The 27,801-nt window shown below is 39.3% G+C and overlaps 2 long non-coding RNA genes across 12 annotated transcripts in view; one reads left to right on the forward strand and one right to left on the reverse strand.

Moving 5' to 3' along the window:
- Positions 1-27,801, reverse strand: part of LOC102155937 — a 48,206-nt gene that overhangs the window by 7,300 nt on the left and 13,105 nt on the right. For 2 of the 11 annotated variants that reach the window (XR_005356531.1, XR_005356532.1), the window contains exons 4-8: positions 26,659-26,764; positions 26,474-26,528; positions 8,068-8,206; positions 1,819-2,276; positions 1,089-1,286 (exon numbers count right to left, since the gene is read on the reverse strand). This is a non-coding gene — a long non-coding RNA (uncharacterized LOC102155937). The other 9 variants (XR_005356533.1, XR_005356534.1, XR_005356539.1 and 6 more) reach the window with 9 other exon arrangements.
- LOC119870979 lies at positions 484-27,749 on the forward strand. The gene is made up of 2 exons (XR_005356542.1): positions 484-2,307; positions 27,451-27,749. It is a non-coding gene; the product is annotated as an uncharacterized LOC119870979 (long non-coding RNA).

The following is a 27,801-nucleotide window of genomic DNA, read 5'->3' on the forward strand; positions in this document are numbered from 1 at the left end:
ATCATGCTATTCACTAGCATATTTATCTGATCCAGAGAAAAATTCAAAATATAAATGCCAACTTTGTTCCCCATCTTGGAAATTTGCAAGGAAAGGAAGAAGTATGAAAATCAATAAGGGAGAAAATGCTCATGTGAAAGAGATAACATTTTTCTTTCCTTGAAAAAAAAAATTGCTTTTAGAGAATATCCACCTGCTAGAGAAATACATGGATGTCAGCCATTTAACTGTGGCTGAGTTTTAGAAGAAGAGGAAATAGATTTCCCAGTTTCCGATTTATATGGTATTTTTTTTTATAAATTATTTATTTATTTATGATAGTCACACAGAGAGAGAGAGAGAGAGAGAGGCAGAGACACAGGCAGAGGGAGAAGCAGGCTCCATGCAGGGAGCCCAACGTGGGATTCGATCCCGGGTCTCCAGGATCGCGCCCTGGGCCAAAGGCAGGAGCCAAACCGCTGCACCACCCAGGGATCCCTATATGGTATGTTAAGTAAGGATCAACTCTAGGTCATATTTGCCAGTTAGATATATTCTAAGAGTTGCCCATGGAATTAATTATTCATAATATTTTTCTGATTCTTGTAGAAAATTTGGAAAATGTAGTTTAGTTATAATGCTTTCACTTAGCATTGCATTGTAAACACAGTGTATTAAATAAAAATAAGTGCTTAAAAGTTTTAAAGTTTTCATACTTGAAAATGGACCCAAATGGAAATAAAATTTAAATAGACGCTTGTACTCCAGTGATGTTTTACTGGAATAGCTGGATGTAAGTTGATCGGTTTAAGAAGTTATCTACCCAATTCAAGCTTGAAAACACTTCTCAAAAATCATTTGTATAAATAACATTCTATTACATTTGAAAATATTAAATCGGTCTCAGTAGAGTTTAACATTTATTGAGAATTCAATGAGAGCCAAGTTGTTCTTTGCCTTTCCTATCTTCTCCAGTTCTTTTTGTCACAGGATTGAGGAAAATAATTAGCCCCCTATAGAGTCGTAAACTAAGATCAGTTAGGGAGCAATATATTAACTCCCATTTAGTGCTCCTTCCCAAGTTCCATTAGAATCATTATTTGTCTTACACCCTGATCCAGTGTGTTTGCGGGATCCATTTCAGTGTCACTCAAATGCTGGTCTGTTTCACTTCCATTTCCTGGAACGGTACAGGCTGTCCTTGTTTATGTCCACAATGCATTCCTGGAAACCACACCATATAGGGATCTGTGGTAACACAGGTCATTTGCCTCTTAAGACTAGCGTCATAACAGAAGGTCATAGTCCTAAATAAGGGACACAGAAACAAATAAACTGTAACTATTGCCAGCTGACTTACCATAAAAACAAAGGTCCGAAAACAAGATACATCCATAATAATTTAGAGTAAAAATCATACTTCACCTCTTATAAAATGAGCAAGAGGCTTCCATCTACTTTGACAGTGGGTAACATACCGATAGCGCATTACAAAATGAAATTCAGCTCTCCTACACTGACCACAAATGAATTTAATAAGTTCAATCAGCATTAATCTTCTCTTCCTTTCTAGAATTTCAGAGGGGAGGAAAACTGGTTTTGAGGGGCCCTAGATCTTTTTAAAAAAAAAGTAGAAAATAAAAAATACAAAAAATCCACAAATATATCTCCATTTTTTTCCTCTATAAATACCTGCATACAGTTATTGAAAACCACTCCACAGAGTAGAAGGGAGAATTTAGCAAAAGATTTTAAAAAGAATTATAAGAAAACAGATAAAAACAACAATGGTAGGGACCTCTGCTGAAAATATCTTTTCCCTGTGACATTTCCCAGTACCTCAACATTTTCAAAGCTGCCTTCGTGGCTGTTCGGAGGCTACCACATTGCTGCGAGGGTCTGACACCATCTCCTTCCTGATCCGTTGGCGCTGCCATGCAGATTTGTTTGCCTGCTCCGCACAAGAGGTTTTGGGTGGATGAAAGCATGAGGAATGGATGTGAGAGACGCCGTGATGGTCTAGTCAGCAAAACTTGGATAAACATACAGGGCGGGGTAGATTAAAAGTGTCTTCAAATTCTTTGCTACTCTTTCCATAGAATCTTTCCGCTCACCTTGAATCTCAGTGGTCTTAGTCACCTACTTGATCAATGTGGCAAAGGATTCTGATTGATCCCCATGGAGCTAGAAGTCCTAAGAAGTCTTATGGCTTCCTCCTAGGCCTCCTGGAACACTCCTTTTTGTTAGTCAGCTTCTGTACTGTGAAGAAGCCTAAGAAACCCTGTGGAGAGGTCCACCTGGAGAGGAACAGAGGCCACCAAATGACAGGTAAGCTCCTGGTCCAGAGCCAGTGCCATCTTGAAGAGTGAACTACCTTCGGCCATACCAGTTGATGCCAGGTGAAGAAAAAAAAAAAAAAAAAAAAAGCAGTCCCTGCTGGGTCCTACCCACATTGCACATTTATGAGCAATTAACAGGATATTAGTAAATGACTGTCATGAATTTAAGCTAATGAATTTTCGAGTGGTTTGTTATGCAGCGATTGGTAACTAGAAAGGGAAGAAAGGCAGAGAAGAAAAATTTAGCCTTTCAAGCCTGGATAAACAAGGGGATAATACTTTTTCCAGGAGAGAAAAAGCAATGGGAAGCAGTGAAGGTAGTAGCACATTTTCTGGGAACAGTGTGGACGACTTGAGTATATGAGGCTATGGCTACGGACCAGTGAGAATTATAGTTAAGGTTTGGTACTGCTTACTCTATTATCCATGGTATCATATCTACCTCTATAGAGTCCAATTAAATCTAGAGCAAACTGTACGTATATCTAAAAGTATGCACCACAGGAAGAGGAAGCTTTTCAGAGAATAATATATTATTAACTAATTTGACTGGATAGTGTATTATAATTAACTACCTTTTATAATATATGAATCATACACATAATGAATCAGATCGCTCTTAAAATTAATGAAATAGCAACATTCAAACTTCTTTAACTTTCTCTTTGTCTCTGACGGGTTCGAGGGGCGTTTCAGATTTTGTATACCTAATTGATGTCCTGCAGATTATATATTGATAGATTGTCTATAAATAAGCAGTATATCTAAAATGTTTTTACTGGGGCACCTGGGTGGCTCAGTCAGTTAAGCATCTGCCTTTGGCTCAGGCCATGATCCTGGGGTACTAGGATCAAGCCCCGAGTTGGGCCCTCCACTCAGGAGAGAGTCTACTTCTCCCTTTCACTCTCCTTCTGTTCTCCCTCTGTGCTCTCACTCTCTCTCTCTCTCAAATGGATAGATAAAAATCTTTAAAAAATAATAAAAATAAATGTTTTGGCCGGAATTATGTCTATAGTTGGGTTGCGTTTAAATGCTCTCTTGGTCATAGATTGTAGCCATATGAAAATTGAAGGCCTCTGAGGTTGCCTGGGAGGTTCAGTTGGTTACGAATCTGAGTCTTGATGTCAGCTCGGATCATGATCTCAGGGTCATAAGACTGAGCCCTGAGTTGTGCTCCATGCTGGATGAGGAGCCTGCTTAAGATTTTCTCTCTCCTTCTCTCTTTGCCCCTCCCCCCTACACTCATGTGTGCACTCTCTCTCTCTCTCTCTCTCTCAAGAAAAGAAAAAAAAGAAAAGAAAAGAAAAATTGTAGGCCTCCTTTTTCCCTAAAAGTAGGTAGACTTCTAAGTAATTTATCACTATAATCAATAACTTTAGAGATAAACTATTGCTGGAGTAATATGAAACTAAATAGTTGGCTGGAACTACAACTTTCACCCTTACTTATAGCTCATACTGTCAAATAATTTCCTAGAAATACCTTTCATCAACCCATGCAGTGTGGAATATTTGCATTCTGTACTTCATCCACTTTGTTAAGGAAGATTATAGCAAATATTAAAAAAAAAAAAGGACCTCAGCAAATAGCCTATAAAGTTGAAATTGGAATTATTTCTGTTTAATCTTTTCATGTGTCAAAAAGTTTTAAGGACATAACTCACAGCATGACTCTAGTGAACTAAGAGTCAATGCATTTTTACAGCACTTAACTTTACGTGGAATGGCTTTCACCTTTTCCAGAACAGGTCAAAATAAAAACGTATTGGAATCCCTTCCATCTTCTATCTCATCCACTGTAATTATTTTTTATATACACAGTGCCTGGCACATCTTAAGAAAGAAAGGAGAAATAAAGGAAGGGAGGCAGAGAGGGCTCCCTTAGAAACCTGCTTTTGCGTCACATTAAGAATTAACCTGAGACATTTGTGCTGAGTCTCTGTGATTTACAAAATGCAAATATATGCTTATATCTGTAGGATAATATGTCATGTATTGGGAAGATCTGAGTTCAACAGAGAGACCTGGTTTGAAATGCTAAATGTGTCACCTCATTACCATTAACGCTATGTGGATCTGCCTTATGGGCCTCACTGCATGACTTTCTTAGGACTCTCTCCTCATAGCCATGGCAAAAGTTGAGATGCTGAAAATAGGACAAAAAAAGGAACACCATTTACCATTTTGCTAGGTGACTAACATAGCATTGGATGGAGTTTGGCTTTAACTTAGAAAGCTTTAAAGGGCTTGGGTTATATGTAACCGAGTCTTGTCTTCTGTACTATATAATATCAGAACACTTATAACATGGATCATGGTGACTACCACTTAGTGAGTGACCACAAGGAATAGGCACTTTGCTAAGCTTTTATTATTATGATGATGATGATTGTCCTCAATTTATTACAACAGGCCTTATTGTTATGCCTATTTTGAAGACCAGGAAGTAGAGGTTAAATAAGTATAAGGAGTGGATCCCACATTTCAGCTCCAGACCTTTAGGCTCCAAAGTTCCTTCTCTTTCCACTACCCTTACATTTCCACTACCCTTACAAAACCACTATCTTCACTGAAAAGTTATTAAATATAAATTAACATATATAGTATAACTATACTATATATACTATATATATAACTATACTATATATACTATATATATATACTATATATATAGTATACTATAACTATAGTATATATAGTTATTAAATATAGATTAACATAAATAGTATTTGGTGCAGAGTACATGTGAGTTTCCACCTTTATTTAGAAAGAACTCACAATAAAGTTGTCCTATGAAAGTCCAATCCTGAGAACTCATTTCTTCTTTTTCTATAATCAAAGTCAATGTGCTGTTTTTTATAATTTATGCAAGACTATTTAAGATACCCAACTTGAGGACTCTAAGAGCAAATGTTGGATCTCAGAATTTCAGGACAGGGTTGGTTCATTTATTCTACACTTAGTATGTGTCAAGCACATGGTTTGACATAAAGGATATAGCAATAATGACATACAGTTAGCTTGACCTTAATGAGCCCATGGCCATGCCTCTCCTTTAAAATCCAATGAAACAGGGCAGCCCGGGTGGCTCAGTGGTTTAGCGCTGCCTTCAGCCCAGGGCCTGATCCTGGAGATCTGGGATCGAGTCCCACATCAGGCTCCCTGCATGGAGCCTGCTTCTCCCTCTGCCTGTGTCTCTGCCTCTCTCTCTCTCTCCTCTCTGTGTATTCTCATGAATAAATAAATAAAATCTTTAAAAATAAATAAATAAAATCCAATGAAACAAAATGCATTAATGTTATTGGGGTGGGGAGGATGAGGGGGAACAAACGACACTAATCATATGGAGGCCCTGATTTGCTAGGTCTTAACACTGTTGAACTACTAAATTCAGGACCAGATTATCTTAGGGCAGGTAAAAATATTGATCTCTCCTAGGACCAACACGTAGGCCACCTCTTTCAGAATAAATGTCAAAATAGCATTCTGTTATGAATTTCCAGACAGAAATTGAAGCTCACTGATGCAACTTCAAATTCCATCAAAGGATTAAAAAAGAGGAGAAATGTAAGAGAAGCCTTAGACATGGTTGGGTACTCTTAGATGTGGTTAATACATCTTAATTCTGTTTGCAAACACCCTTGATATTGAATAACAAGGAGAAATTAGGATGCGGTTTACTGAAGCAGGCGTTCCCCAGGAGAAGCAGTTTAATCTGTGACCTCTGACTAGGCTTTCTCATCTATTGCTTGTTTGGGGAACCTCTCTCTGCTATACTCCCTCCTGCATGGCTGTAAAGACATCATCCAGCTTATTCCTCCTCCCTGTGCCTCTAATTCACATGTCTTCTTCAAGTGAGGGAAATCGGCTCCCCCTGGAGTAAACATATTACTGACAGCTCCAAAGTGAAGGCAGTTCTAACCGGAGATCCCCCGGCCCGGCTGCAGGGCTATCACTTAGGAACTGGCAGGTGGTGAATTGACATATGTTAGGAAATAGCTCTCAGAGCCTCCTAAAACGTATAAAAGAAAAACAGATGATACCACGGTGTGCATGTGCGTGCGTGTGCGTGTGTGCGTGTGTGTGTGTGTGTGTGTGGCTTAAACTGGATAACTAGAACATCACACCAGATGTGTTAAGATGTTTCTCTTTAAAAACATTTTGCTTCCTGAGAAAGAATGAGCTGGAGCAGGAGTGTGAGACATGCTCCCCAGCAGGTGTGCAGTCTCCTTTCGTAGATTCTAAGTGTCTGTCCTGATTAAAATCCTTGGCCAACATTGACGGGGCAAAAAACCATGGATTCAGTAGCCCCATCGCTGGCACAGAGTTTATAGACTGATGGATTCCTCAGCTGCCCGTAAGAATGAGTTAGAATAGAAGAGAATCCTGAGGGAAAGCACATCATGCAGAGGCCCAAACTGTGCAAGGCAATTGAATAGGATGGGTTACTCCGTAAGGATTGACGGGTTAACCTCCAACGGTGCTTTGCTGGGCAGTCCCATGGGACAACATGCGGGCGAGGGACGTCTCCACCTTCCAGATTATGATCTGCCAAGGACCTCTGCTGTTTTTGTCTCTTTTGTCATTCCCCTCCCTCGGGGGACAGCACTCTCAATCTGCACTCAGGAACCGTCCTTTTCTCCTCTCCACGTAGTTGCTTCTCCACTGGTGGGCTGGCCCGTCTCCAGGGGTGAATATGTGATCTGAGTTTGGCCAATGAGTAAATTGTAACCTCGAGGCTATGAGGTCCAAGTGCTGAACACATAACCCAAGTTAGGCAGTGGGACACATTCCTGAAGCTTCTCTGGTAGACCCGTGAGAAAAACAAGGCCTTTCTTCCTGTCGGAATTCAACTTGTTGGACATGACCATTGAGCTTCCAGAGACATTTTGCCTCCGTGAAAGAAGCATTAAAAAAGAAGCATATTCAAAAATTAAGCCAACATGGAGGAAAGCAAAGCGAATGGGGGGCAAAAGGAAAGAGAGAGAGAGAGAATGGCTGGACATTGATGAGGGCTTCAGCCGGCGGATCCGAACTATTCTTAAACTTTTAATTAGTTGAGCTCATTATGCCCTTTGCTTGAACTCAGTCTGAACCAGGTTACATTCGGTGACCATTAAGAGAGCATGACAACTACATGAGAAATCACTCTGAGCTGAGGAAATGAGGGAAGGTTCTATGGAGGAAATAGCACTGGACAGTGTCTTGAAGGAAACTAGAATGGAGTAAGCAGAGATGGAGAGAAGGACATCGCTGATGGTGCAGCTGCGTGGTCCAAGGCATCGGGGTCACCCTGAGAAGGGAAGGTGCTACAACAGGGTCCCTGAAGCTCGGAATACACGGAGGACCCCAGGTTGGATCTTGGTCCCCATCACCCCATCTAGACCCCAAAGAGCCCTGTTGACTTGGGGAGGAAGGTACTCCCCTAAAAAATGCATGTGCTTTGAGGTGAGGAGACCCACAACCTGGAGACTCTGTATGGTAGTAATAGAGACATAAGCAGAGGGACCTGCCTGAAAAGGTGGGAATCCCACATCCACAGTCTGAAAATCCTGGCTCCACCTTGAAGGGAATTTCCCTATTAAATAGTGGTTGCTCAAGAGGAACTACCGAAGTCTAGATTGGCTGAGAAAGGTCACCACTGTGGATGGTGGCTCTCTAACATTTTTGAGCACAGTAAGAGAGCTGGGTTACGTCAGAGCGCATATGCACATAAAAAATCAAACCAAAGTCCACACAACAGGACTTACCTTTACTATTGGCTATGCCCTCCGAAATGTTCTGCTCTGTGTGATTTCTCTTTTTCTCGCCAATGCTAGCTGGACTCACTCACTCGATTGCACGACCCGTTTTCAAAATAGCAGCTTGAAAATCACGGACCTAGAATAGCTGTCGGGAAGCACCAGCAGATGTCACTGTAGGTGACCACAGCAGTGTGACAGCTGCTGCAGGTGACCATGGCAACAGCTGCTCCCTGCCGGGAACCACCGCATCTGCTGTCGTGTGTTTGTTTCTATTTAATTTTTGTATAGACCGTATAGTCGTAAGGTTTTACATTTCAAAAATGTAAGAGCACACGGTGAAAACTCTGCTGCCCATCCCTGCCTCTTAGCTACCCAGTTCCCCTCCTCAAGGGCAAATCAGTGCTGCTAGTTTCTTCTGTTGTCTTGCGGACATGCCTCTTGCATCTCTAGAAGACACACACACATCCTTTTTTCCCTTCTTTTACACAAAGAATAGCATAATTATAACAAACTCTTCTGCACTTTTCCTCTTTTTCCTTAGCACGTTATAGCGATTTCTTCTTCCACCAATACAGAAAAAGAAAACTCCATTCTATTTATGACTGCACAGGATTCCGCAGTAACAAGAATCAGTATCTTGACCAGACACCTACTGACTACACGTTTAGGTGGCTTGACATTTTTCTCTCACACACAATGCTACATCGAATAACTTTGCCAAGTCCTCATTTCCCACATGTCAGAATATTGATCCCAACCTCTTTGGAAATGGAATTCCTGAGTCAAAGAGTGGATGATACACTTGTAACTTTGATACCTATGCTCAGATTGCTTTCCAGTAACTACTAGTCTAGTTTGCACAAGTTTTTCACATGAATCTTCTTAAAAATACTGTTATGTTTCCTGATCTTTGCCAATGGGTAGGTGAATGATGTCTCAGTGTGGTTTTGATTTGCACTTCTTTGATGAGGAAAGAGATTGAGCATTTCTTGGAGAGCCAATGTTGTATCTAGGGTTACTCTTTTTGCACGTTCTTTACATCTACTTTAAACAGCAACCATGAGCTGTGTCAAGTAAAGCAAGCACTAGCACTTGCCTTAGCTTGTCTAAGTAACAAGTAATTGTATGTATTGATTGAGCAAAAACTATATCCTTGGCAAAGTACTGTGCCAGTACTATGGAGCGGATGAAAAACATACCCTAGTTATCATTAATCTGTGTGGAGCCAACCTAACTATTCCAGCTGCTTTCATAACCAACACACTCTTAAAGTGCAGATAACCCCTAGGCCAAGATCAACCCCAATGGCAAATAAAACTATCCATCATCTAAATCCCTGTTAGGAATAGATAACTATCCTAGGGAGTGGTAATACAAAGATGAGCAAGACAGAATTTTGAGGGGGAAAAATAAAAGTAAGCAACAAAATTAAAAGTATTTGTACTGAAAGCCATTTGTGGTACAACAGGGGAGGAAGTCAGGAGCTGTCAGTTCTGCTGGGGTAAAAACGTTCAGGAATCATGGTAGAGAAGCAAAGCTTTTTCTTGAAAGGGCTCTTTGATTTCACAGCCCGTCCCACCTCACCATCCTTGCTTGAATTCTCAAAACAGACGTGGTTTTCTCCAAAACTGAATTTTAACTTGGCTCATTCCTTCAAATTAATTGCACATTTGCCTTACGTTGATCATTTATCTTCCTTCTAAGTTATAATCATCTTAAAGGCAAGGAGTCAGTCCTACTTACGCAAATGACTGTACAATGTAGGCAATCCGTAGATATTCTTGAATAGGTAACAGGAGAGGTAGATGGTGAATACATTCCTTCCAAAAGGCCTTCTCTAGTGATGGTTACCCACTTATCACATTATTGGTCAGTCAAAGCATTTTTTGCAGGTGCAGCACCCTGCAGATGTCAAAGCCAGGCCCCACCTCTTTTTTTTTTAAATTTTTTAAATTTATTTATGATAGTCACACAGAGAGAGAGAGAGGCAGAGACACAGGCAGAGGAAGAAGCAGGCTCCATGCACCGGGAGCCCGACGTGGGATTCGATCCCGGGTCTCCAGGATCGCGCCCCGGGCCAAAGGCAGGCGCCAAACCGCTACGCCACCCAGGGATCCCCCCAGTAGAGGCCCCACCTCTACTCAGAAAACACTTAGGAACCTATTTCCATAAGCATGCCAACTAAGGATCAATCACTGACTATGGAGTATTATCAGGACACTAGATTATCAAATGGCTATGTCCATGTCAGGTAGGTATTATGGTTTTTATAATAACTCAAGGGTTATTTAATTCATAATTTTGGAAAACAGACAGGCAAGCAGTAAAATGTATACTGAACTGCCAATTTAGGATTATATATATAAACTATATATGTATATATATATATATATATATGGTTATATATATAAACCATAAAGGATGGTTTATGAAAATAACTAATATGTCTACTCTAGGTACAGTCTTATTAATTATTACCCTCACTTTAGCTGGAAGTTATATGACTATAATATACATGCATGTACATACATTTTTAAAACAGTAAAATGACCCTGTCTTCTACTGACCTTAAAAGGGGTTATAACCTTGGACCACCAGCTAGAAGATCCATGACTTAGTCCTTCAAGCCTTAAATTTAAGGGCACTCACAGACTTCTCCCAAATCTCTCTTTTCATTCTGCTCGTTTTGACTCTAATGGCTGTGCTCACCACTGGAAGACTTAATCCAGTTTGGGTTGCATGGCCGGCTCTCTCTGGACTCCTCTGCTTATTGGGTTTAATGATTCCTGTGCCTTATGTTTTAGAACACGGCAAAGATATATGTTTTCTGTTCCTTGTTATGACGCTGGGAAGAATAGCTTATAGAAGAGAGCTACTTTTTTTCTGAGCTCTTTTCCTCTTTCATGCAACAAGCTCCCTAGCACCCTGGTCCACAGTTATGACTTTGCATAACTAAGGGCTGCAGGAATTAAACAAAAATCTTTTTGTCTCTCTCTTTCTCAGTCAATAGGAGCCAGGAGCTCAAAATGTGCTTCTTGCCATGTTACCCCTTCTTTATAAGTTAGCCTTTGTCATCAATGTTGTCTTTTTTTTTTTTAAGATTTTATTTATTTATTCACGAGAGACACAGAAAGAGGCAGAGACACAGGCAGAGGGAGAAGCAGGCTCCCTGCGGGGAGCCTGATGTGGGACTCGATCTGGGACCCTGGGATCACGCCCTGAGCCAAAGGCAGACGCTCAACCCCTGAGCCATTCAGGTGATCATCAGTGTTGTTAATAGCAATATGAGATGAGAAATCTCTTTCATGGAATTTTTAAAAAGCTTTATTTTCTCGCTCCTTTCTCTGTGCATTTATTATTTTCGCTAAAGTGAAACTTTCCATCACTTCCAACAATAAAGTTACTTTTTGGGATTTCACCTGTTACTTGAGACCATAAAGAGTCTAGGAGCAAAGCTGGCACTCATAAATATTTTACCAATGCTCAGACCTGCCAGGCCACCTACCATATATAACCCTTATGTCATACCTGTAGGTCAACCCAAAGACCTCAAATGACAGCTATATGGTCTGTTCCAAGTGCCCTGTGTGCCAAGGAAAAGTCTAGGTATGTTAGATATATAGCTTTTGATTCTCTTTTGTACCCAGTATGTCTTCGCATTAATAAAGCAAACCAACAGCAAATATTTCAACCTTCTCAGACTACACTTGGAAGTTTGGAAAGGAAAGTTTTGTTTAAAAAAAAAAAATGCATTCTGGTAGAGTTCAAAGTGGCCTGAAACTATAAAATGTGGGGACGATTTTGATTCTTATTTTACATTAAAAATGCTCCCAGAAGAGCGAGAATTTTAAGTTATGAAAATACCTCATTTATCTCTGTGACATTTATAGAGTATTTTTATTAGATATAATTTCATTTTTGTTAACGTAGGCTCTCAACTCCATCAAATACTTAATGCAGTAAAAGTTTTAAGACCATCTTTATTATCAAAGGCATGCATCAGTTTTGATGGTAGTATTTTCAAAAGCGAAACTAAAATCATGAGAGACTCTCTCTGCTTGGCAGTACTATCCACTAGTACATTCTTATATCTCTGGTCCCTCCTTATTTACAATATCCAATCAAAGTAAAACAAATGGTAACATTAAATCTTGAAGGCAATAATAAGCCAGGGAGGTTCCCAAGTCCCATAATTAGATGGTCAGCTCTCAGTAAGTATGTGGTTATTGTAACATTTCCATCATGAAGAGAAGGAATCAGAGATGAGTAAAGCTCTGATTTGGTTTCAGTCATTGGAGGTTCATCCTTTACCAAGGATATTCGATACTAGAAAAAGTCCTTTCAAAGGATTTGCATTTCAAACCGCAGCCAACTAAATAAAATCTTTAAAAAAAAAAAAGAAAGAAAGAAAGAAAAAGAAGAAAGAAAGAAGAAAGAAAGAAAGAAAGAAAGAAAGAAAGAAAGAAAGAAAGAAAGAAAGAAAGAAAGAAAGAAAGAAAGAAAAGGATGCCTGGGTGGTTCAGCAGTTGAGCCCTTGCCTTCAGCCCAGGTTGTGATCCTGGAGTCCCAGGATCAAGTCCCACATCGAGCTTCCTGCAGGGAACCTGCTTCTCCCTCTGCCTGTGTCTCTGCCTCTCTCTCTCTCTCTCTCTCTCTCTCTCTCTGTGTGTGTGTGTGTGTGTGTGTGTGTGTCTCATAAGTAAATAAATAAAATATTAAAAAAAAAAACCTGCAGCAAAGGCAATGCTTTGTGTTCCTCTTCTCTTTCTAACACCAGAAAAACAGCATTTTACAGCTTTTCTTATAGTTAGATTATGGCCATGCGACTGATTCTGGCCATTGATCTATAAGGGGAGGTAAAGGTGCCTCTGCCACAGGAATCAAGGCCACATGTTGAGACGGCAAAATCACAGGACGGAAGCTGCCCGAATCCCTGAGTCACTACGCAGCTGACAGTATCATTCTTGCATTAGAATTTTTATAAACAGGAAATAAACCTTTGTGGTGTTAAGTTCTAAAGATTCCAGGATTCGTCTGTTACTGCAGGGTATCATAGCCTGTCCTAATTCAACTGAGGAAACAAATTTTCAATATAAATAGTATAAAAAATGATTTGATTGGGCTTTATCTTAAAGAGAAAAACAAAATTGGAAAATCACTTTGTTTTTCTCTTATAGTTAACAAAATGTAGATTATGCTGTTATTATGCTTAAAATAGTGAATGAATCACATGTTGGGTTTTTGATATTTTTTTTTCTTATGGACTCATATATGCCAACCAGGCTTCAAAAACTGTTTGAAGATGGAGTATGTCCCTTTATCACCCTTTGGAATTACTAAATTGAAATCTAATACACATCCATTTATACACCCTAAGGATTTCTCTTAGGTAGAAGTATGAAATTTAACCATCGCAAGAAAATCTTACTTTTAAAAAGTTAACTGTTAGGTTCTTAGAAATTCCTTTTGGAAGCTCAGAAAAGTTCATATAAAAAAGAATGTTTTACTACTTCTTAAAAAGAATAGGTACTATGATTTTTACTGAACTTCCTAATTCTGGATCTAATTCTTTTTACTGAATTTCCTAATTCTGGATCTTTATTAAAAAAACATTTTTTAAAAATTGGAATTTAGTTCAGACTGCTCAACTAAAATCAGTGGAAAACCATCTGCTATTTAGGTACAAATACACCCAGAAAGGAGGATATGACGGGTTGGGTGTCATCCCAAGACCCCACAAGGGGGTTTTGATACAGAAAGCAATAGCAACTACAACAATTGAATCGAAACATGGCAAAAGCTTTAATATACAGAAATTACCACATGTAACCAGTACATTGAAAGAAGTTTTTCAATAGGCAGTACTAAGAATCCATAATAATAGAGTATAGTACATATAAACAAGAAAAAAATCCTAAGCCTACCTGATCGGAACTTTTGAATAACACTTGGACAAATATTCGTTGGAAAGCAAAAGGTTGTATATTTTCTTCACTTCATTTCCCCAAATGGAACATTGTCTTTTTAAAACATTCTTAATTCTTAGACAAACTCCATGAAAAACATAAAGATTTGATCCCTCATTAGATACCTGTAAATCTGGTATTTCTGGTATACTTCACCAATTTTTACAAAGGCTTCATTGCACAGATTTCATATAAGCATTGAATAGATCATTTGACCCATTAAACTCAATTTTAATTTCATATGAAAATTTTGGAAGTTTGTATATTTTGCTAATTTGGTATGAACATTAATAAGAGAGTTAAAGTTAGTCTAATCAATGTTAATCCAATCTATTGAATATGTATTACATTTACATAATTCAAAACTCAGAAACTTTAGAAGGCATGCAAAATATAAAAGTCAATCTTCCGGGGCGCCTGGGTAGCTCATTTGGTTAGGCATCTGACTCTTGGTTTGGGCGCAGGTGGTGATTTCAGGGTCAGGAGATCTCTCTACCCTTGAGTTGGGCTCCATGCTCAACAGGAAGCCTGCTTGTGATTCCCTCTTGCTTTGCCTCTCTCTCCTCCTGCTCATGCTGTCTCTCTCTAAAATAAATAGATAAATCTTAAAAAAAAAAAATAAAGTCCATCTTCTACCAATATTCCTCATCTGCCCGGGGCCTACAGTCCTCTGCAGATAACCATCATCTTAGATGTTTGTGAATCATTGCAGCAGTACTCCACGTGCGTATAGGCAGACACACGTACAGACCGATGACGGTTTTCACTTCTTAGCTTACCTTTCTTCTCTGCAGCAGTGAACAGTCTGCACCCGGAAACAGTCATTCCAGGCTTTTCTACCCGTCTCTCTTCTACCTCGCTAGCCCCTTCTGCTCCATCTCACCTGTGGGCACTGCTTCTTCCATGCATCCCTTATAAACCAGTTCTTCTGTGTTCACATGACATGTTCTTCCCAAGTGATTTCATCTATTCCCATTGGGGAGTAAATAATAGTATTGGCATCGAAGTACTTTTGTGTGCTAAAAACGTCTCTTCAGAAGGGAAGAGTATGCAGGATAAGGAGGCGTTAGGTAGGAGAGAAAGCGGGGGAGACGTCTAGATGGAGGGAAGCATCCAGAGAAAACACAAACAGATGAAAGAGGGGCAAGGTTTGCAAACAGCTATCAGCTCCATGTCTAACTTAATAAATATTTGTTGTGAATATTGAATGAAAGAATGAATACTATTCAAGGACTTCCTTCATCAGAACAAAAGTAATTATTTCACTAAATCAGCCATGGAAATATAGAAACTGAATGAGATTAAACCTAAAAGAACTGGGCACCTGGGTGGCTCAGCAGTTTAGCATCTGCTTTTGGCTCAGGTCGTGACCCCAGGGTCCTGGGATCGAGTCCCACACTGGGCTCCCTGCAGGGAGCCTGCTTCTCCCTCTGCCTGTGTCTCTGCCTCTTTCTGTGTCTCTCATGAATAAATAAATAAAATAATTTTTTAAAAAATTAAAAATGAACCTAAAAGAACTGGGTCTGTGAGTGATTTGAAGTGTGGCTGGAAGGGAAAGCCAGCACGAGCCCTGGCCAGCACACTCGCATCGCATCCGCGGTTATGACCAGCATCTCTCCCCGCTGTAAGCTGCTCCTGTGTGGCGAGGTCACCCAGACCGCTTTGCAGGTTGCCAGTCTGTGAACCTGTCTCCAGATGCTTTAAAAGATTTTGCGGCAGAACCTGAAATTACACTTCTCCACAGAGAGGAAGCCTTCACTTCCAGTTGTGCGGTGTTTTGAGTCTATCAGCCATAATGAGGGCCTGTCACAACCCAGTTGCTTTCTAACGTAACACCCCAACGACACATTAAACAGTATGGAAAGCATTTGTTCCCTTTTTGGAAACAATTAAAAAAAATAAACATTTTCCTTTTTTTGTTTTTACACCACCCGAGAGAATGGAATAATCCCCCAAAGTTACAAAGTTTTGCCCAAAAGCCAGAGTGAAAAGAAGCCACTTGGTAAATTTAGCTGAAGAACATTTCTGCCCCTGTGAGGACAGCATTCTGACTGTTTAGGCGATGGGATTTTTGCCCTTAACAGAATACTTTCTGTGGCTTAATCTTTATGTCCTCCTGAATTGATTATTTCTGTATCTGCAAGATTGCTGAGCTGCATCAGCAACGGACTAAGGCCGCAAGAGCCGTTCCTTGCGGAGAGCCAGGACTGTGGTCCGGGCCTGTCACTTCATCACTCTGCACTTCATAGGCCTCATCTGCATCCACATCGCAGAACCAATAAAAGAATCATATGAAATAAAACTACTTTTTGCTTTTAAAATTTTTAAAAAAGATTTCTCTACTTATTTGGGAGAGAGAGAGAGAGAGAATCTCAAGCAGACTCCCCACTGAGCACAGAGCCCAACGCGGGGCCCATCCCTCCCTGTATGCTGAGATCATGATCTGAGCTGAAATCAAGAGTCAGCAGCTCAACTGACCGAACCACCCAGGTGCCCCTAAAATTGCTTGTTAAGTCCTATAATTGTATCACACGGTTGCCGTAGGGATCGCCTAAACTTGGAGTTACGTCCCATTTGGGTTACATGGGTTATCCTTATTGCAGTGAGAAGGAATTAGCACGATACAGTAGAACCTTGCACACTTCCTTCAAACCCGGTGAGTTCCCAATCAGTAGCCACATCACCTGCATTCTTCTGCCTGGAGGGGAGAATAGAATCTTCATCTGTCTGGGCTGTGCCGAGCCCCGAACTGAGGTCCCTTAGCTTGGCAGTAGGGGAGTATATATGACAGATGATTTTTTCCTAAGTCTCTGTGGGACCTCTGCATGAAGAAGGGTGTATTCCGACCCTTTGTATTATTTTCCACCAGGCAAAACCATGACCTCAATGAGATATTCAATTATAGCTTCGTTGCAGGAGATGCATAGATATTATTCACACACCCTCACTGTGGACGCACAGCCTTCCTTTCAAAAAGGGCCCAGTGACCCTGATATACTTTGCCAAAGAACAGTGGTCTTGAGCTAATAATTCTATGTTCCCAGAAGAAAAAAAATATCATTACATGGAAATACCAGAAGTCTCGAGCCCGTTTGGAAGGTTTCAGGAAGCTCCTTCATAACAAGTAGTGTGGTGTGACTGAACAAAATGGCCCCAAAGGGAGGAGAGCTGGAGTTGAGTAATCCTGCTTTGTCCTGTGTGACCCTGACAAGCCACAGCCTTTGTGGCACTTGTTTCTTGACCAGCAAGACCAGTCTATAGGATTCCCAACATCCCTTACACTCCATCATGCCGGAAGTTTTCTCATTACAGCTTTCTTTAAATATACAAGTCCTGATGGAATGTGTGGAGGGGGAAAATAGAATGGAGTTTGAGTCTCTCGTTCTGTGTCCGTGAGTTTTAAAAACCAGTCTTCAATCTGAGAGGCAAAATCTTCAGTGGCGCTAATAAAGGCCTGATAACAATTTTCTCTTCCCCATGCAAATGTGGAAGACGCGATCTGCATATAGGCTAATTTTGTCCACCACTGAACCAGAACAGATCCAATGACTCTATCTCAGTGAGACTGCAAAGGACATTGATGAGAGAGATGAGAGGCGATGAAGCCTTCGTATTGAATAAATTATCTATTTGCATCAAAAAGCCATGGTGTCTATTCAGATGCCATGTTTCTGAAAGGAGCAAGAATTCCTTGGTTAGTTCAAGAAATATGAAGCCAATTTGGGGTTTCTAGTCAATAGAAGAAAAAAAAAAGGCAAACGAGAGTACTAAGTTTGGTTCAGAATTGGAATACCCCTGAGTCTCAGCATGCCACTAATATTGCTAAATGCATGACTTCCCAGGCATCGCCATGTCTCTCAGTTTGCTCATAACTTTGTAAAATTAATTTGCTTTAGCATCAAAGATTTACTTTAAGGTAATGAGATCAGAGCGTAAGTATAGGGGAAGTCATCTTACAGAAAGGTTAAACTTAACAACAACAAAAAGTTTTCATTTTCTCTACACAAAGGTAATCTTAGTAAATTCAAAAGTAAATCTTAGTAAAGAAGAAATACAATTTTTAAAAATTAGAGTCACCTGCAAGCCCACTGGTCCATGAATATTTTTATGAGTCTTCTTAAATTTTTTTTCAGATATGAATGGGGATGCTTGTTTTTTAACAAAGATGAGACCAAAGTGCACCTACTGCTTTTTAACTTGCTGTTCTTTCCAACACTATATGTTGAACATTTTTACCTATCTCTGGATTTTCATGTGTAAAGAGACAGTTTCAAATGGGCAAGCTAGGGAGACTTAGAACTTTCTGTGAGATGCCCGAGGGGTCTTCAGGGTTAGGCGTGTGGCTGAATGGACAGAGTTCCATCTCCACCTCTTGAGCCCAGATCCCATCTTCATCAATGGGAGCCTTTTGAAAAATATTCTCTCTCTATAGATAGATGATAGATAGATAGATAGATAGATAGATAGATAGATAGATAGATAGATAGATGATATAGTTTCTGTTTAAAGATTTCTGATGCTCCCAGTGCTCATCCCGTCAAGTGTTATTCTATATGTTGGCAAATTGAACACCAATAAAAAATAAATTTATAAAAATAAAAAAATAAAGTTAAAAAATAATAAAATAAAATAAAGATTTCTGATGCTAAAAAGAAAATGTAAAAATTACTGCTCCTCATCATTTTTAATGCCTGTGATTTTTGGCACACTATCACTGACCAGCCATGTGATTGCTGCAGTTTTAAAACACCCACAAATTCTTTGACACTCCATAAATATATAGACATGGATATTAACCAAGAACCTATATTAATCAGAATGCCTTCAATGGCAATGACAGATAATCCAACCCAAAAGGATGTGTGTAAAAAAAAATGATTATATTTATTGGCTTATGTATCTATTCATCTTAGCTCCAGGAAAGTATGGACCCAGCGCTCATCAAATCTCAGCCTGTCTCTAACTCAGCATCTCTGAGCCATCCTCTCTTCTCTGCTAACCTCATTTTCAGACAACCTATTTTCATGTCAGAACCCCTGAAATTTCAGGTCTACCAGTTTTACATTATAGTCAGAGTCCTTACTTAGACTCAGACTCTGAGGACTGACCAGAAAGGAAGTTTATTAAGGGACTGCTTTGGGCGGGGGGGGGGGGGGGGGGGGGGGGGGGGGCTACAGGATTGTTGGTAAAGGCTGGAGAACTAGACCCACAGCCAAGCTTCCAAAAACAACGATATAAAGAAACTGGCACCAGTTGTCCCACTGCCGCCACCAGCACAGGGGGCTATGTTTTCACTGGTGCGGAGAGCTCAAATGCTGCTGGTCCTAAGGTCACTCCAGGGCCAGAAGCTCAACGATGCACCTACTGCCACCCTGAAAGCCATATATCTTAGCCACGATCTTGCCCAGCCAAACCGGTTCCCAGACCTTCCTTCCTGGAGCCATTGGCTTCCCTAAGTTTGACTTGACCAAGTGATCAGTAAACACATCTTGGGCACGTGACTGTTCCTCCCTGGGTTGAATTTCTATAGAACAGTTGTAGATATTTTGTTGCATTGGTTAAATCACCCCTTCTTTCCGACCCAGGACCCCCTAGAGTGACAGTCCAGGAGTTACTGGCTTGAATACAGACCCAATTGCCCTATTTGGGCCCAAGAACATAGTTTTACTCCACCCTACAGAGTCAGGATGTCGGTTTATGAACCAGAAGCAAGATAGAAGGATGTCTCCCTTTCTAGAACCCTTCTGGCAGACAAGCTACTTCGTACGACTAACATACTGTGAGCTTGCAGGAAAATGTTCTAAAATAAAAGCCGTGTGAGAAATGAAGTTAACTTGGCGAATAGTCAAAATATAAACTGCAGATGAGTTGATTACATTTCATAATTTAAGCTTTGCTTAATTGAAAAATAATTGAGACTTCTCACAATCTCTTATGTGGGACTTGTAAGAAAAGAAAAATAACATGCAGACAACAGTATCCAAGTAGTTTTTAGTTGATAATACAGTTCCTGTGGGATTCTTAATGTGTTTGGGTCTTCCACTCAAATATGACTTAAGGATTTTAGGGCAATTGTTGGTTCTGGATGAGGGGGGGGGTTGAGGCATCATGTCTTCAATCCCTCTGTCCCTATGGCAAAACCACGTCCATCCATGGAGACATGGACACATCAACCCTGAGAGTAACAAACATCTGACTGATCTAATGACTCTTGTTAAGCTTTCTGTGTTCACCAGACGACCTTTTAATCACATGTACCTTGACCACAGAGGGGGAATAAGCTTTTCATTCTGACTAGGGGTCCTCTATCTACTATGACAACTATTTTTCATTTGAAGTCAATAAATTCACACTGATACCTCCTTCAGTCTCCTGGGCTGCCTGGGCTTAATCAGCATCACAGAACTTCTAGAAAGTGACCGTTATTAGAGGCTTTTCCTTGAGCCCACTTGCAAAGGCTCATCTATCCGGAGATTTCTATGCTGGAATCTAAGACTAAGCCACCATGGCTATAATACTAGAAAGCAAAAAAAAAAAAAAAAAAGTCTAAGAAAAGTGAGAAATTATAATTTACCAAGGAAAAAAGGACTGAAGGTGAATGATATTGCAAGTGGGGCTTCGACATCCACCACTGGGTAGACGGCCCGAGTATGCACAACCTACAAATAAACACCTTCTCAGAGCCTGTAGGCCAGAGATGCATGTGGCCCAAGCAGCCTTTGAGGTGAACCCTATTCTTCCCCACATGTCTTAAGTTTATGGTGAATAAATAGTGTGTCTGTGTGAGAGACAGAGGGACAGAGACAGAGGTAGAGGGAAAGAGGGGTGGGAGGAGTTCCTGGTGGCTGGCCTATACATCAAACTAATGCCAGTCCGGACTTTCCACTCTGATAGATATCGAGCAGGTGAGTAGGGAAGGGAGAGCAGCGTCAGGGTGGCTCCCACGCAGCTGCAATCACATGTCCTGGGCTTGACCCCATACAGCGTCCTGACGTGTGTGAGGGAAACAGCCCGAGAGCTGTGTGATCCCTCTGTCAGCAGTGCCGCCTCCACTATGACCACCACAGTGACCGTTAAGCGCCTTCCCTCTCCCAGACCTCCACTTTCAAGCCATCCACGAATAGACATTTGCTCAAGTGTGGACTTTCCTAAGTCAGATAAGGATTCATTAACAGACAATGACTGAGTGCTGAGGACATTTCTAGGGGTTATGACAGTTTTCACTAGAACTACAGGGATGCAGCTGGGTAGAAAAGCACTTTTTTTTTTTTTTTTTTTTTTTTTAACAAAAGGAGCCATAGTCTCCAGAAGAGAAAAAAAAATGTTCTGGAAAGACAAAATAAGCAATGTTTTAATTTGCATTTCTCTAAATGTGAATGGAGTTGAACAGCTTTTCATGTAATTAAGGGAAATTTTTATATCCTCTTTGAGAGTTGCCTGTTTCTATCTTTCCCACATTTTCTAGTGATTTTGATGCTCTTCTCCTCTATATTTTCTTTTTCTTTAAATAGACTTCATGTTTTAGAACAATTTTAGATTTACAGAAAACTTGAGAAGATAGCACAGAGTGTTCCATAATCCCACACCAAGTTTTCCCTATTATTAACATTTTACATTAGTATGATACATTTCTTTTCTTTTTTAAAATTGATTTTCTTTTTTTCTTTTTTCTTTTGTTTTCAATTCAATTAATTAACATATAATGTATTATTGGTTTCAGAGGTAGAGGTCAGTGATTCATCAGTCTTCTATAATGCCCAGTGCTCATCACATCATGTGCCCTCCTTAATGCCCATCCCCCAGTTAGCCTATCCCATCCCCCTCCACTCCAGTGACCCTCAGTTTGTTTCCTATGATTAAGAGTCTCTTAATGATTTGTCTTCCTCTCTGATTTCATCTTGTTTTATTTTTTCCTCTTTTCCCCTATGATCCCGTTTTGTTTCTTATATTCCACATGAGTGAGATCATATGATAGTCTTTCTCTGATTGACTTATTTTGCTTAGTATAATATCCTCTAGTTCTATCCACATTGTTGCAAATGGCAAGACTTCATCCTTTTGATGGCTGAATAGTATTCCATTGTATAAGTATATACCATATCTTCTTTATCCATTCACCTGTCAACGGACATCAGGGCTCTTTCCATAGTTTGGCTATTGGGGACATTGCTGCTGTAAACATTGGGGTGCAGGTGCCCCTTTAGATCACTACATTTGTATCTTTGGGTAAATACCCAGTAGTGCAATTGCTGGGTTGTAGGGTAGCTCTATTTTCAATTTTTTGAGGAACCTCCATATTGTTTTCTAGAGTGGCTGCACCGCTTGCATTTCCAACAACAGTGTTAAGAAGGTTCCCCTTTCTCTACATCCTTGCCAACATTTGTTGTGTCCTGTCTTGTTAATTTTAACCATTCTGACTGGTGTGAGGTGGGATCTCATTGTGGTTTTGATTTGTATTTCCCTGATGAATGATGTTGAGCATTTTTTCATTTGTAAGTCTTCTTTGAAGAAATGTCTGTTCATGTCTTCTGCCCATTTCTTGATTGGATTATTTGTTCTTTGGGTGTTGAGTTTGATAAGTTCTTTATAGATTTTGGATACTAGCCCTTTATCTGATACACAGGGATGTCCACTATCCCCACTGCTGTTTAACATAGTACTAGAAGTCCCAGCTTCAGCAATCAGACAACAAAAAAAATAAAAAACATCTGAATAGGCAAAGAAGAAGTCAAATTCTCCCACCATGATTAGTTGTCTTCTGTTTTGTTTGTTTCTTTTCTTTTCTTCTTTTTTGTTTCTCTTTTACTCATAGGACTGGAGTTACAGGCTTTTTGGAGGAAGACCACACAGGTAAAGTGTCATTTTCATAACATCGTAACAAGGGTGCATACCATCAGCAAATGATCTATGAATATTGATATTGACCTTGATTATCTGGCTGACTCAGTGTTTGTCAGGTTTCTCCATTGCAAAGTTACACTTTATTCCCCACTTTTTCCTTCTTTAAAAGGAAGTCACTGTGCATAGCCTGCACCTACAGAGTGGGGAGTTATGCTACCTGTCCTTGGGGGTGGAGTATCTACATAAATTGATGAGAACAAAGGCAAAAAAAATGTAGTTTCAATTAAATCTCCTTACAGTTTACAGCCCACCGATAGATACCTGAGACCTACAGAGCATGACGTTCGTCAAGGAGTTCATGGCTGCCTTAATGGCTTAATGTGTCTATTTCATCAAAGACTAAACTCAACCTTGATAATAGCTAAATCTTCAAGGTCCTGTAAGACTCTCAGTATACAAAAATTCCTTAGAAACCTACCTTATCTCCACCTCCCTTCTGTCCACAAAACTTAAAATATATAATCAACCACCCATCCCACCTGTAGGTGCAGCTTTTTCTGCCACGAGTCATACCCCTGTGCTAGAATAAAAACATATTTTTTGCACCAAAAACATCTCAAGAATTCTTTCTTAGCCATTCACTCAAAAACCCAAAACTTCTAAATTTCATCATAAATTATTTCAAATTCTCTGCACAGATTTGTGTATTCTCTCCCATTTATTACTTTATTTAATCACATAATTATTTCAGAATGGATTCAGATGTTTATTTTATTCTCTAAACAATACTATTTTATTTAGTTATTTAAATTATTCCAGCCTTGGGAATTAAAACCATGTAGGCATGGAGCTTTTTTGGATGATTATTTAAACTGCTAATTCAATTTTTTTAGTAGGTATAGGACTGTTCATTGTATATTTCATCTTTTAGTTTAAGGAATTTGTCCATTTTAGCACTTTGTCAGTCTTAGTAGAGATTTATCAATTTTATTAATCTTTTTAAAGAAATGGCTTTTATTTTCATTGATTTTTCTCTATTGTCTTATGCTTTCAATTTCATTCATGTCTGATCTTAACATTATTACTTATTTCCTTAGACTTCCTTTGAATTATTTTGTTCTTCATCTAGTTTCCTTTTTTCTTTTTTTTTTAAATATTTATTTATTTATTATTTATGATAGACATAGAGAGAGAGAGGCAGAGACACAGGAGGAGGGAGAAGCAGGCTCCATGCTGGGAGCCCGACGTGGGACTCCATCCCGGGACTCCAGGATCGCGCCCTGGGCCAAAGGCAGGCGCTAAACTGCTGAGCCACCCAGGGATCCCCCTTCATCTAGTTTCTTGAGGAGGAGGCTTTATTTATTTGAAACTTGTCTTTTTTTTTTTTTTGAAACTTGTCTTATATAAATATTTAATACTATGAATTTCCCTCTAAGTACTGCCTTAGTGGTATCCCATAGATTTTGCTATGTATTGTATTTTTATTTAGTTCAACATTTTTTTTTCTCCTTGAGAACTATCTTTTGATGAATTTAGAAGTGTATTTTAAGTCTCAAGTGCTTAAAGATTTTCCTGTCATTTTTTCTTTAGTTTAATGCCATTATGGCTAGAGGATGTACTTGCGTGATTTCCACTCTTTTGTTAATATTGTTTGACAACCCAGAATATGATTTTCTTGGTAAGTGTTTGTGCACTTCAAAACAATGTGTATTCTGCTGGTTTTCGGTAGTTTGCTTTACCAATGGCAACTGGATTCTGTAGGTTGATAGGATTCAGGGTCCCTCTGTCCTTGATGATTTCCTTTTCTACTAGGTATATTTTACTGAGAGGAGAACGCCGACATTATTATTTCTTCTTCTTCTTCTTCTTCTTCTTCTTCTTCTTCTTCTTCTTCTTCTTCTTCTTCTTCTTCTTCTTCTTCTTTTAGAAACAAAACTTGCAAATCATAGCGGGCCTTTCTCTGCCTAGCTTGAGATCACATCACCTAGCTTCTTTGCAGTTGAGTGTGAATTCGTGATTAAGTTCTGGCAATGGGATATGAGCTGAAGTAATGTATGTCACTTCCTAGTTATACCAAAAAAAACAACACAATTGCCTTACTTTTATCCTTACCCTCTTGGTTGTTGGGAAGAGGAGAAGAGCTGGAATAGAGGTATCTTCATCCCACAGATGGAAACCACGTATTGAAGAGGGGAGAAGAGCCTTATACCACCCACCTCTGGGTTATTATATGAGCAAGAATTATACTTAATTATACTATATACTATACTATACTATAATAAACTACTTAATTTTTTAAAAGACTTTATTTATTTACTTGAAAGGGAGAGAGAGGGAGAGAGAGAGACAGTGTGAGAGGGGGAGCAGAGGGATAAGCAGACTGAGGCAGAGCTCATTCCCAGGACCCCGGGATCATGACCTGAGCTGAAGGCAGGTGCTTAACCGGCTGGGCCACCCAGGCACCCAAGCCACTTTATTTTGAGGGGTTTTGTTACTACTATTTAGCTTATGTACTGTCAGATAGCAAAATTTTAAAAATAAGTTAGATTTATATATTTCATCATGAATAAAAGTCAAAAATACAATTTCTAGTGAAAAGTAAGTTGCTGAACGATTAAAAGGTTTATAGAAGTGAAAATGTGAATGAGAAAGTTACATAGTTTCTATATAAAATATAAGTTTTTATAGTCTTTATATAAAATTATGAAAGGTATACACAGTATGTTACATTCAGTTTAAGAGATACACTTAGGGAAGATGGTAAAACAGTACTCAAAGGACTTTGTTATATTTTATTTGTTTCTGAAAATACTAAGCAAATATTGCAAATTTTATAATTTGGCAAAACTCGGTGGTAAACATGTATATTCATGATAAATATCTCTAAACTCATTCAAATGCTTGAGACATTTCATAACAAAAAATAATTTAAAATAAAAGAATTCATGGAGAAAGTATTATTTGCTTTGAAAGATATATGATTTATTTACACAGTCATATTTTATCAGTTTGTTTTCATTTCATACTGTTACTGTAATAAATTACCACAAAGTTAGTGGCTTAAAAGCACACAAATTTATTATCTTACAGTTTTGAAGGTCAGAAGTCCAATATAGGTCTGGACTGAAATGAAGATGTCAGTGGGGCTGTGTTTTCCTGAAGGTTCTAAGGGAAAATTCATTTCATTACCTTTTCTAACTTTTGTAGAGGCTGCTCACACATTCATCAGCTCATAGTCCCTTCCATCTTTAAAGCCAGCAGTAATGGGTCATGTCTTTCTCAAGATGTGTTCTCTTTCTTGTGGCCTCTTCTTCCTTCATCCCCATTTAAAGTACCATGTTATGACATTAGTCTCACCTGGGATAATCCCTTCATCTTCATGAATCTTAATTTCATCTGCAACTGTAAGTCCCCCTTGCCATGTAGAATCACATATTCACAGGTTCTGGGAATTAGGACATGGACCCCTTTGAGGAGCCATCACTCTTCCTAACATAGGGTCCATTATGTATTCTTTGTTAACAAGCAATAGAAATTGTCTCTAACTGAAGCAAATAGGAGATTTATAAGGTGGACTTATTTAGAGGTTTAGCTAATAGACTTACAGAGAAGCTGAATAATTTTGCGTTGGAAAAGATGTGAAATAGCAGCTTTGGATATCTAGAAAGTAGGAGGTGATAGACAATATTTAATAGACATTATTATCTAAACGAATCAGCTCCAACTATATTTTATTCTTATACTGCTCAAGATTCAAATTCCAGGGAAGGATAGAATATGACTGGTTTACCTTGAGTAGTGTGTCCACTCCTTGGCCAGAGTTGGAATGAACATCTTGATTGAGGGACCCACCAAGATTGTATATGATGAAAGGAAGTTCTTCTCCAATAAAAAACCTAGATATTATCAGAAGGAGAAATAATTGTTAGGCAGACAAAACAGGAGATGCCCACTATAGTAGGAAAAGGTAATAATTGTAGTATCAGCTATGTTGTTATAGAATAATGAAAAATTGTATGTTTTATGAAAAAGTTCCAATTGGGAGTGCCTGGGTGGTGCTTGGGGAGATGGGTATCCAACTCTTGATTTCGGCTCAGGTGATGATCTCAGGGTGGGATTGAGCCCTGCATCGGGCTCCACACTCAGCTGGGAGTTTGTTTGTGATGCTCTCCCTCCGTCCCTATCCCTCCCCAAGTAAATAAATAAATCCTTAAAAAAAAAGTTTAGTTTGTCTAGCATAGAACATGAAATTGCACTTGCAAAATTACAACAGGAAAGTGGGCTCAGCTGTGTAGCGTTGCTCCTGAGTGCACACGTGAAAGATTTTACCTAGTGTCATAGGGAATATGCAGCTATGGAATGTTTTAGGATTGAGGAATAATACAATTGAAACTAGCTAAGGAAGCTCAGGTTAATGGCTTTGGGAGCAAATGGAATAGGAAGTCAGATTCAGAGATACGGTTATGCCCCTAATAGTTAAGAACAAATCCTACCTAGTTATTTTTGCTCTCTCTTGGATTAGGAGCTGAATTTCTAGTGAAAGACAAGTCTGATTTCCTAGAAACCAATTTTTTTTTTTCAGATCTTTGGAGAACGATGCAAGATTCAAGATTTTCTGTGATGATATATCTAACAACCCCTACACAGACTCAGCATAATCTCCTACAATAGCGACCACAAAAACAAGCACACACAAAACCTTCTTTTTGGTCCTCTCTCCATTTTTTGTCCATCGGATCCCATAATTATTTACCTAATTATCCCACCTTTTCGGAGTCCATTTTCCCATTATTTAGTAAAAGAATTACACATTCATCGTAGCCACATCTTCAACTGGACTATGTTCTACATAAAATTAAAGATGATTTTCAAGGAAAATAATAAAGTCATACATTTGAAGTTTGATGGTTAGGCTTTAAAAAGAGAAATTAGT

The sequence above is a fragment of the Canis lupus genome, chromosome 3, assembly GCF_011100685.1.
Source record: "Canis lupus familiaris isolate Mischka breed German Shepherd chromosome 3, alternate assembly UU_Cfam_GSD_1.0, whole genome shotgun sequence".
Classification (NCBI taxonomy): Eukaryota; Metazoa; Chordata; class Mammalia; order Carnivora; family Canidae; genus Canis; species Canis lupus.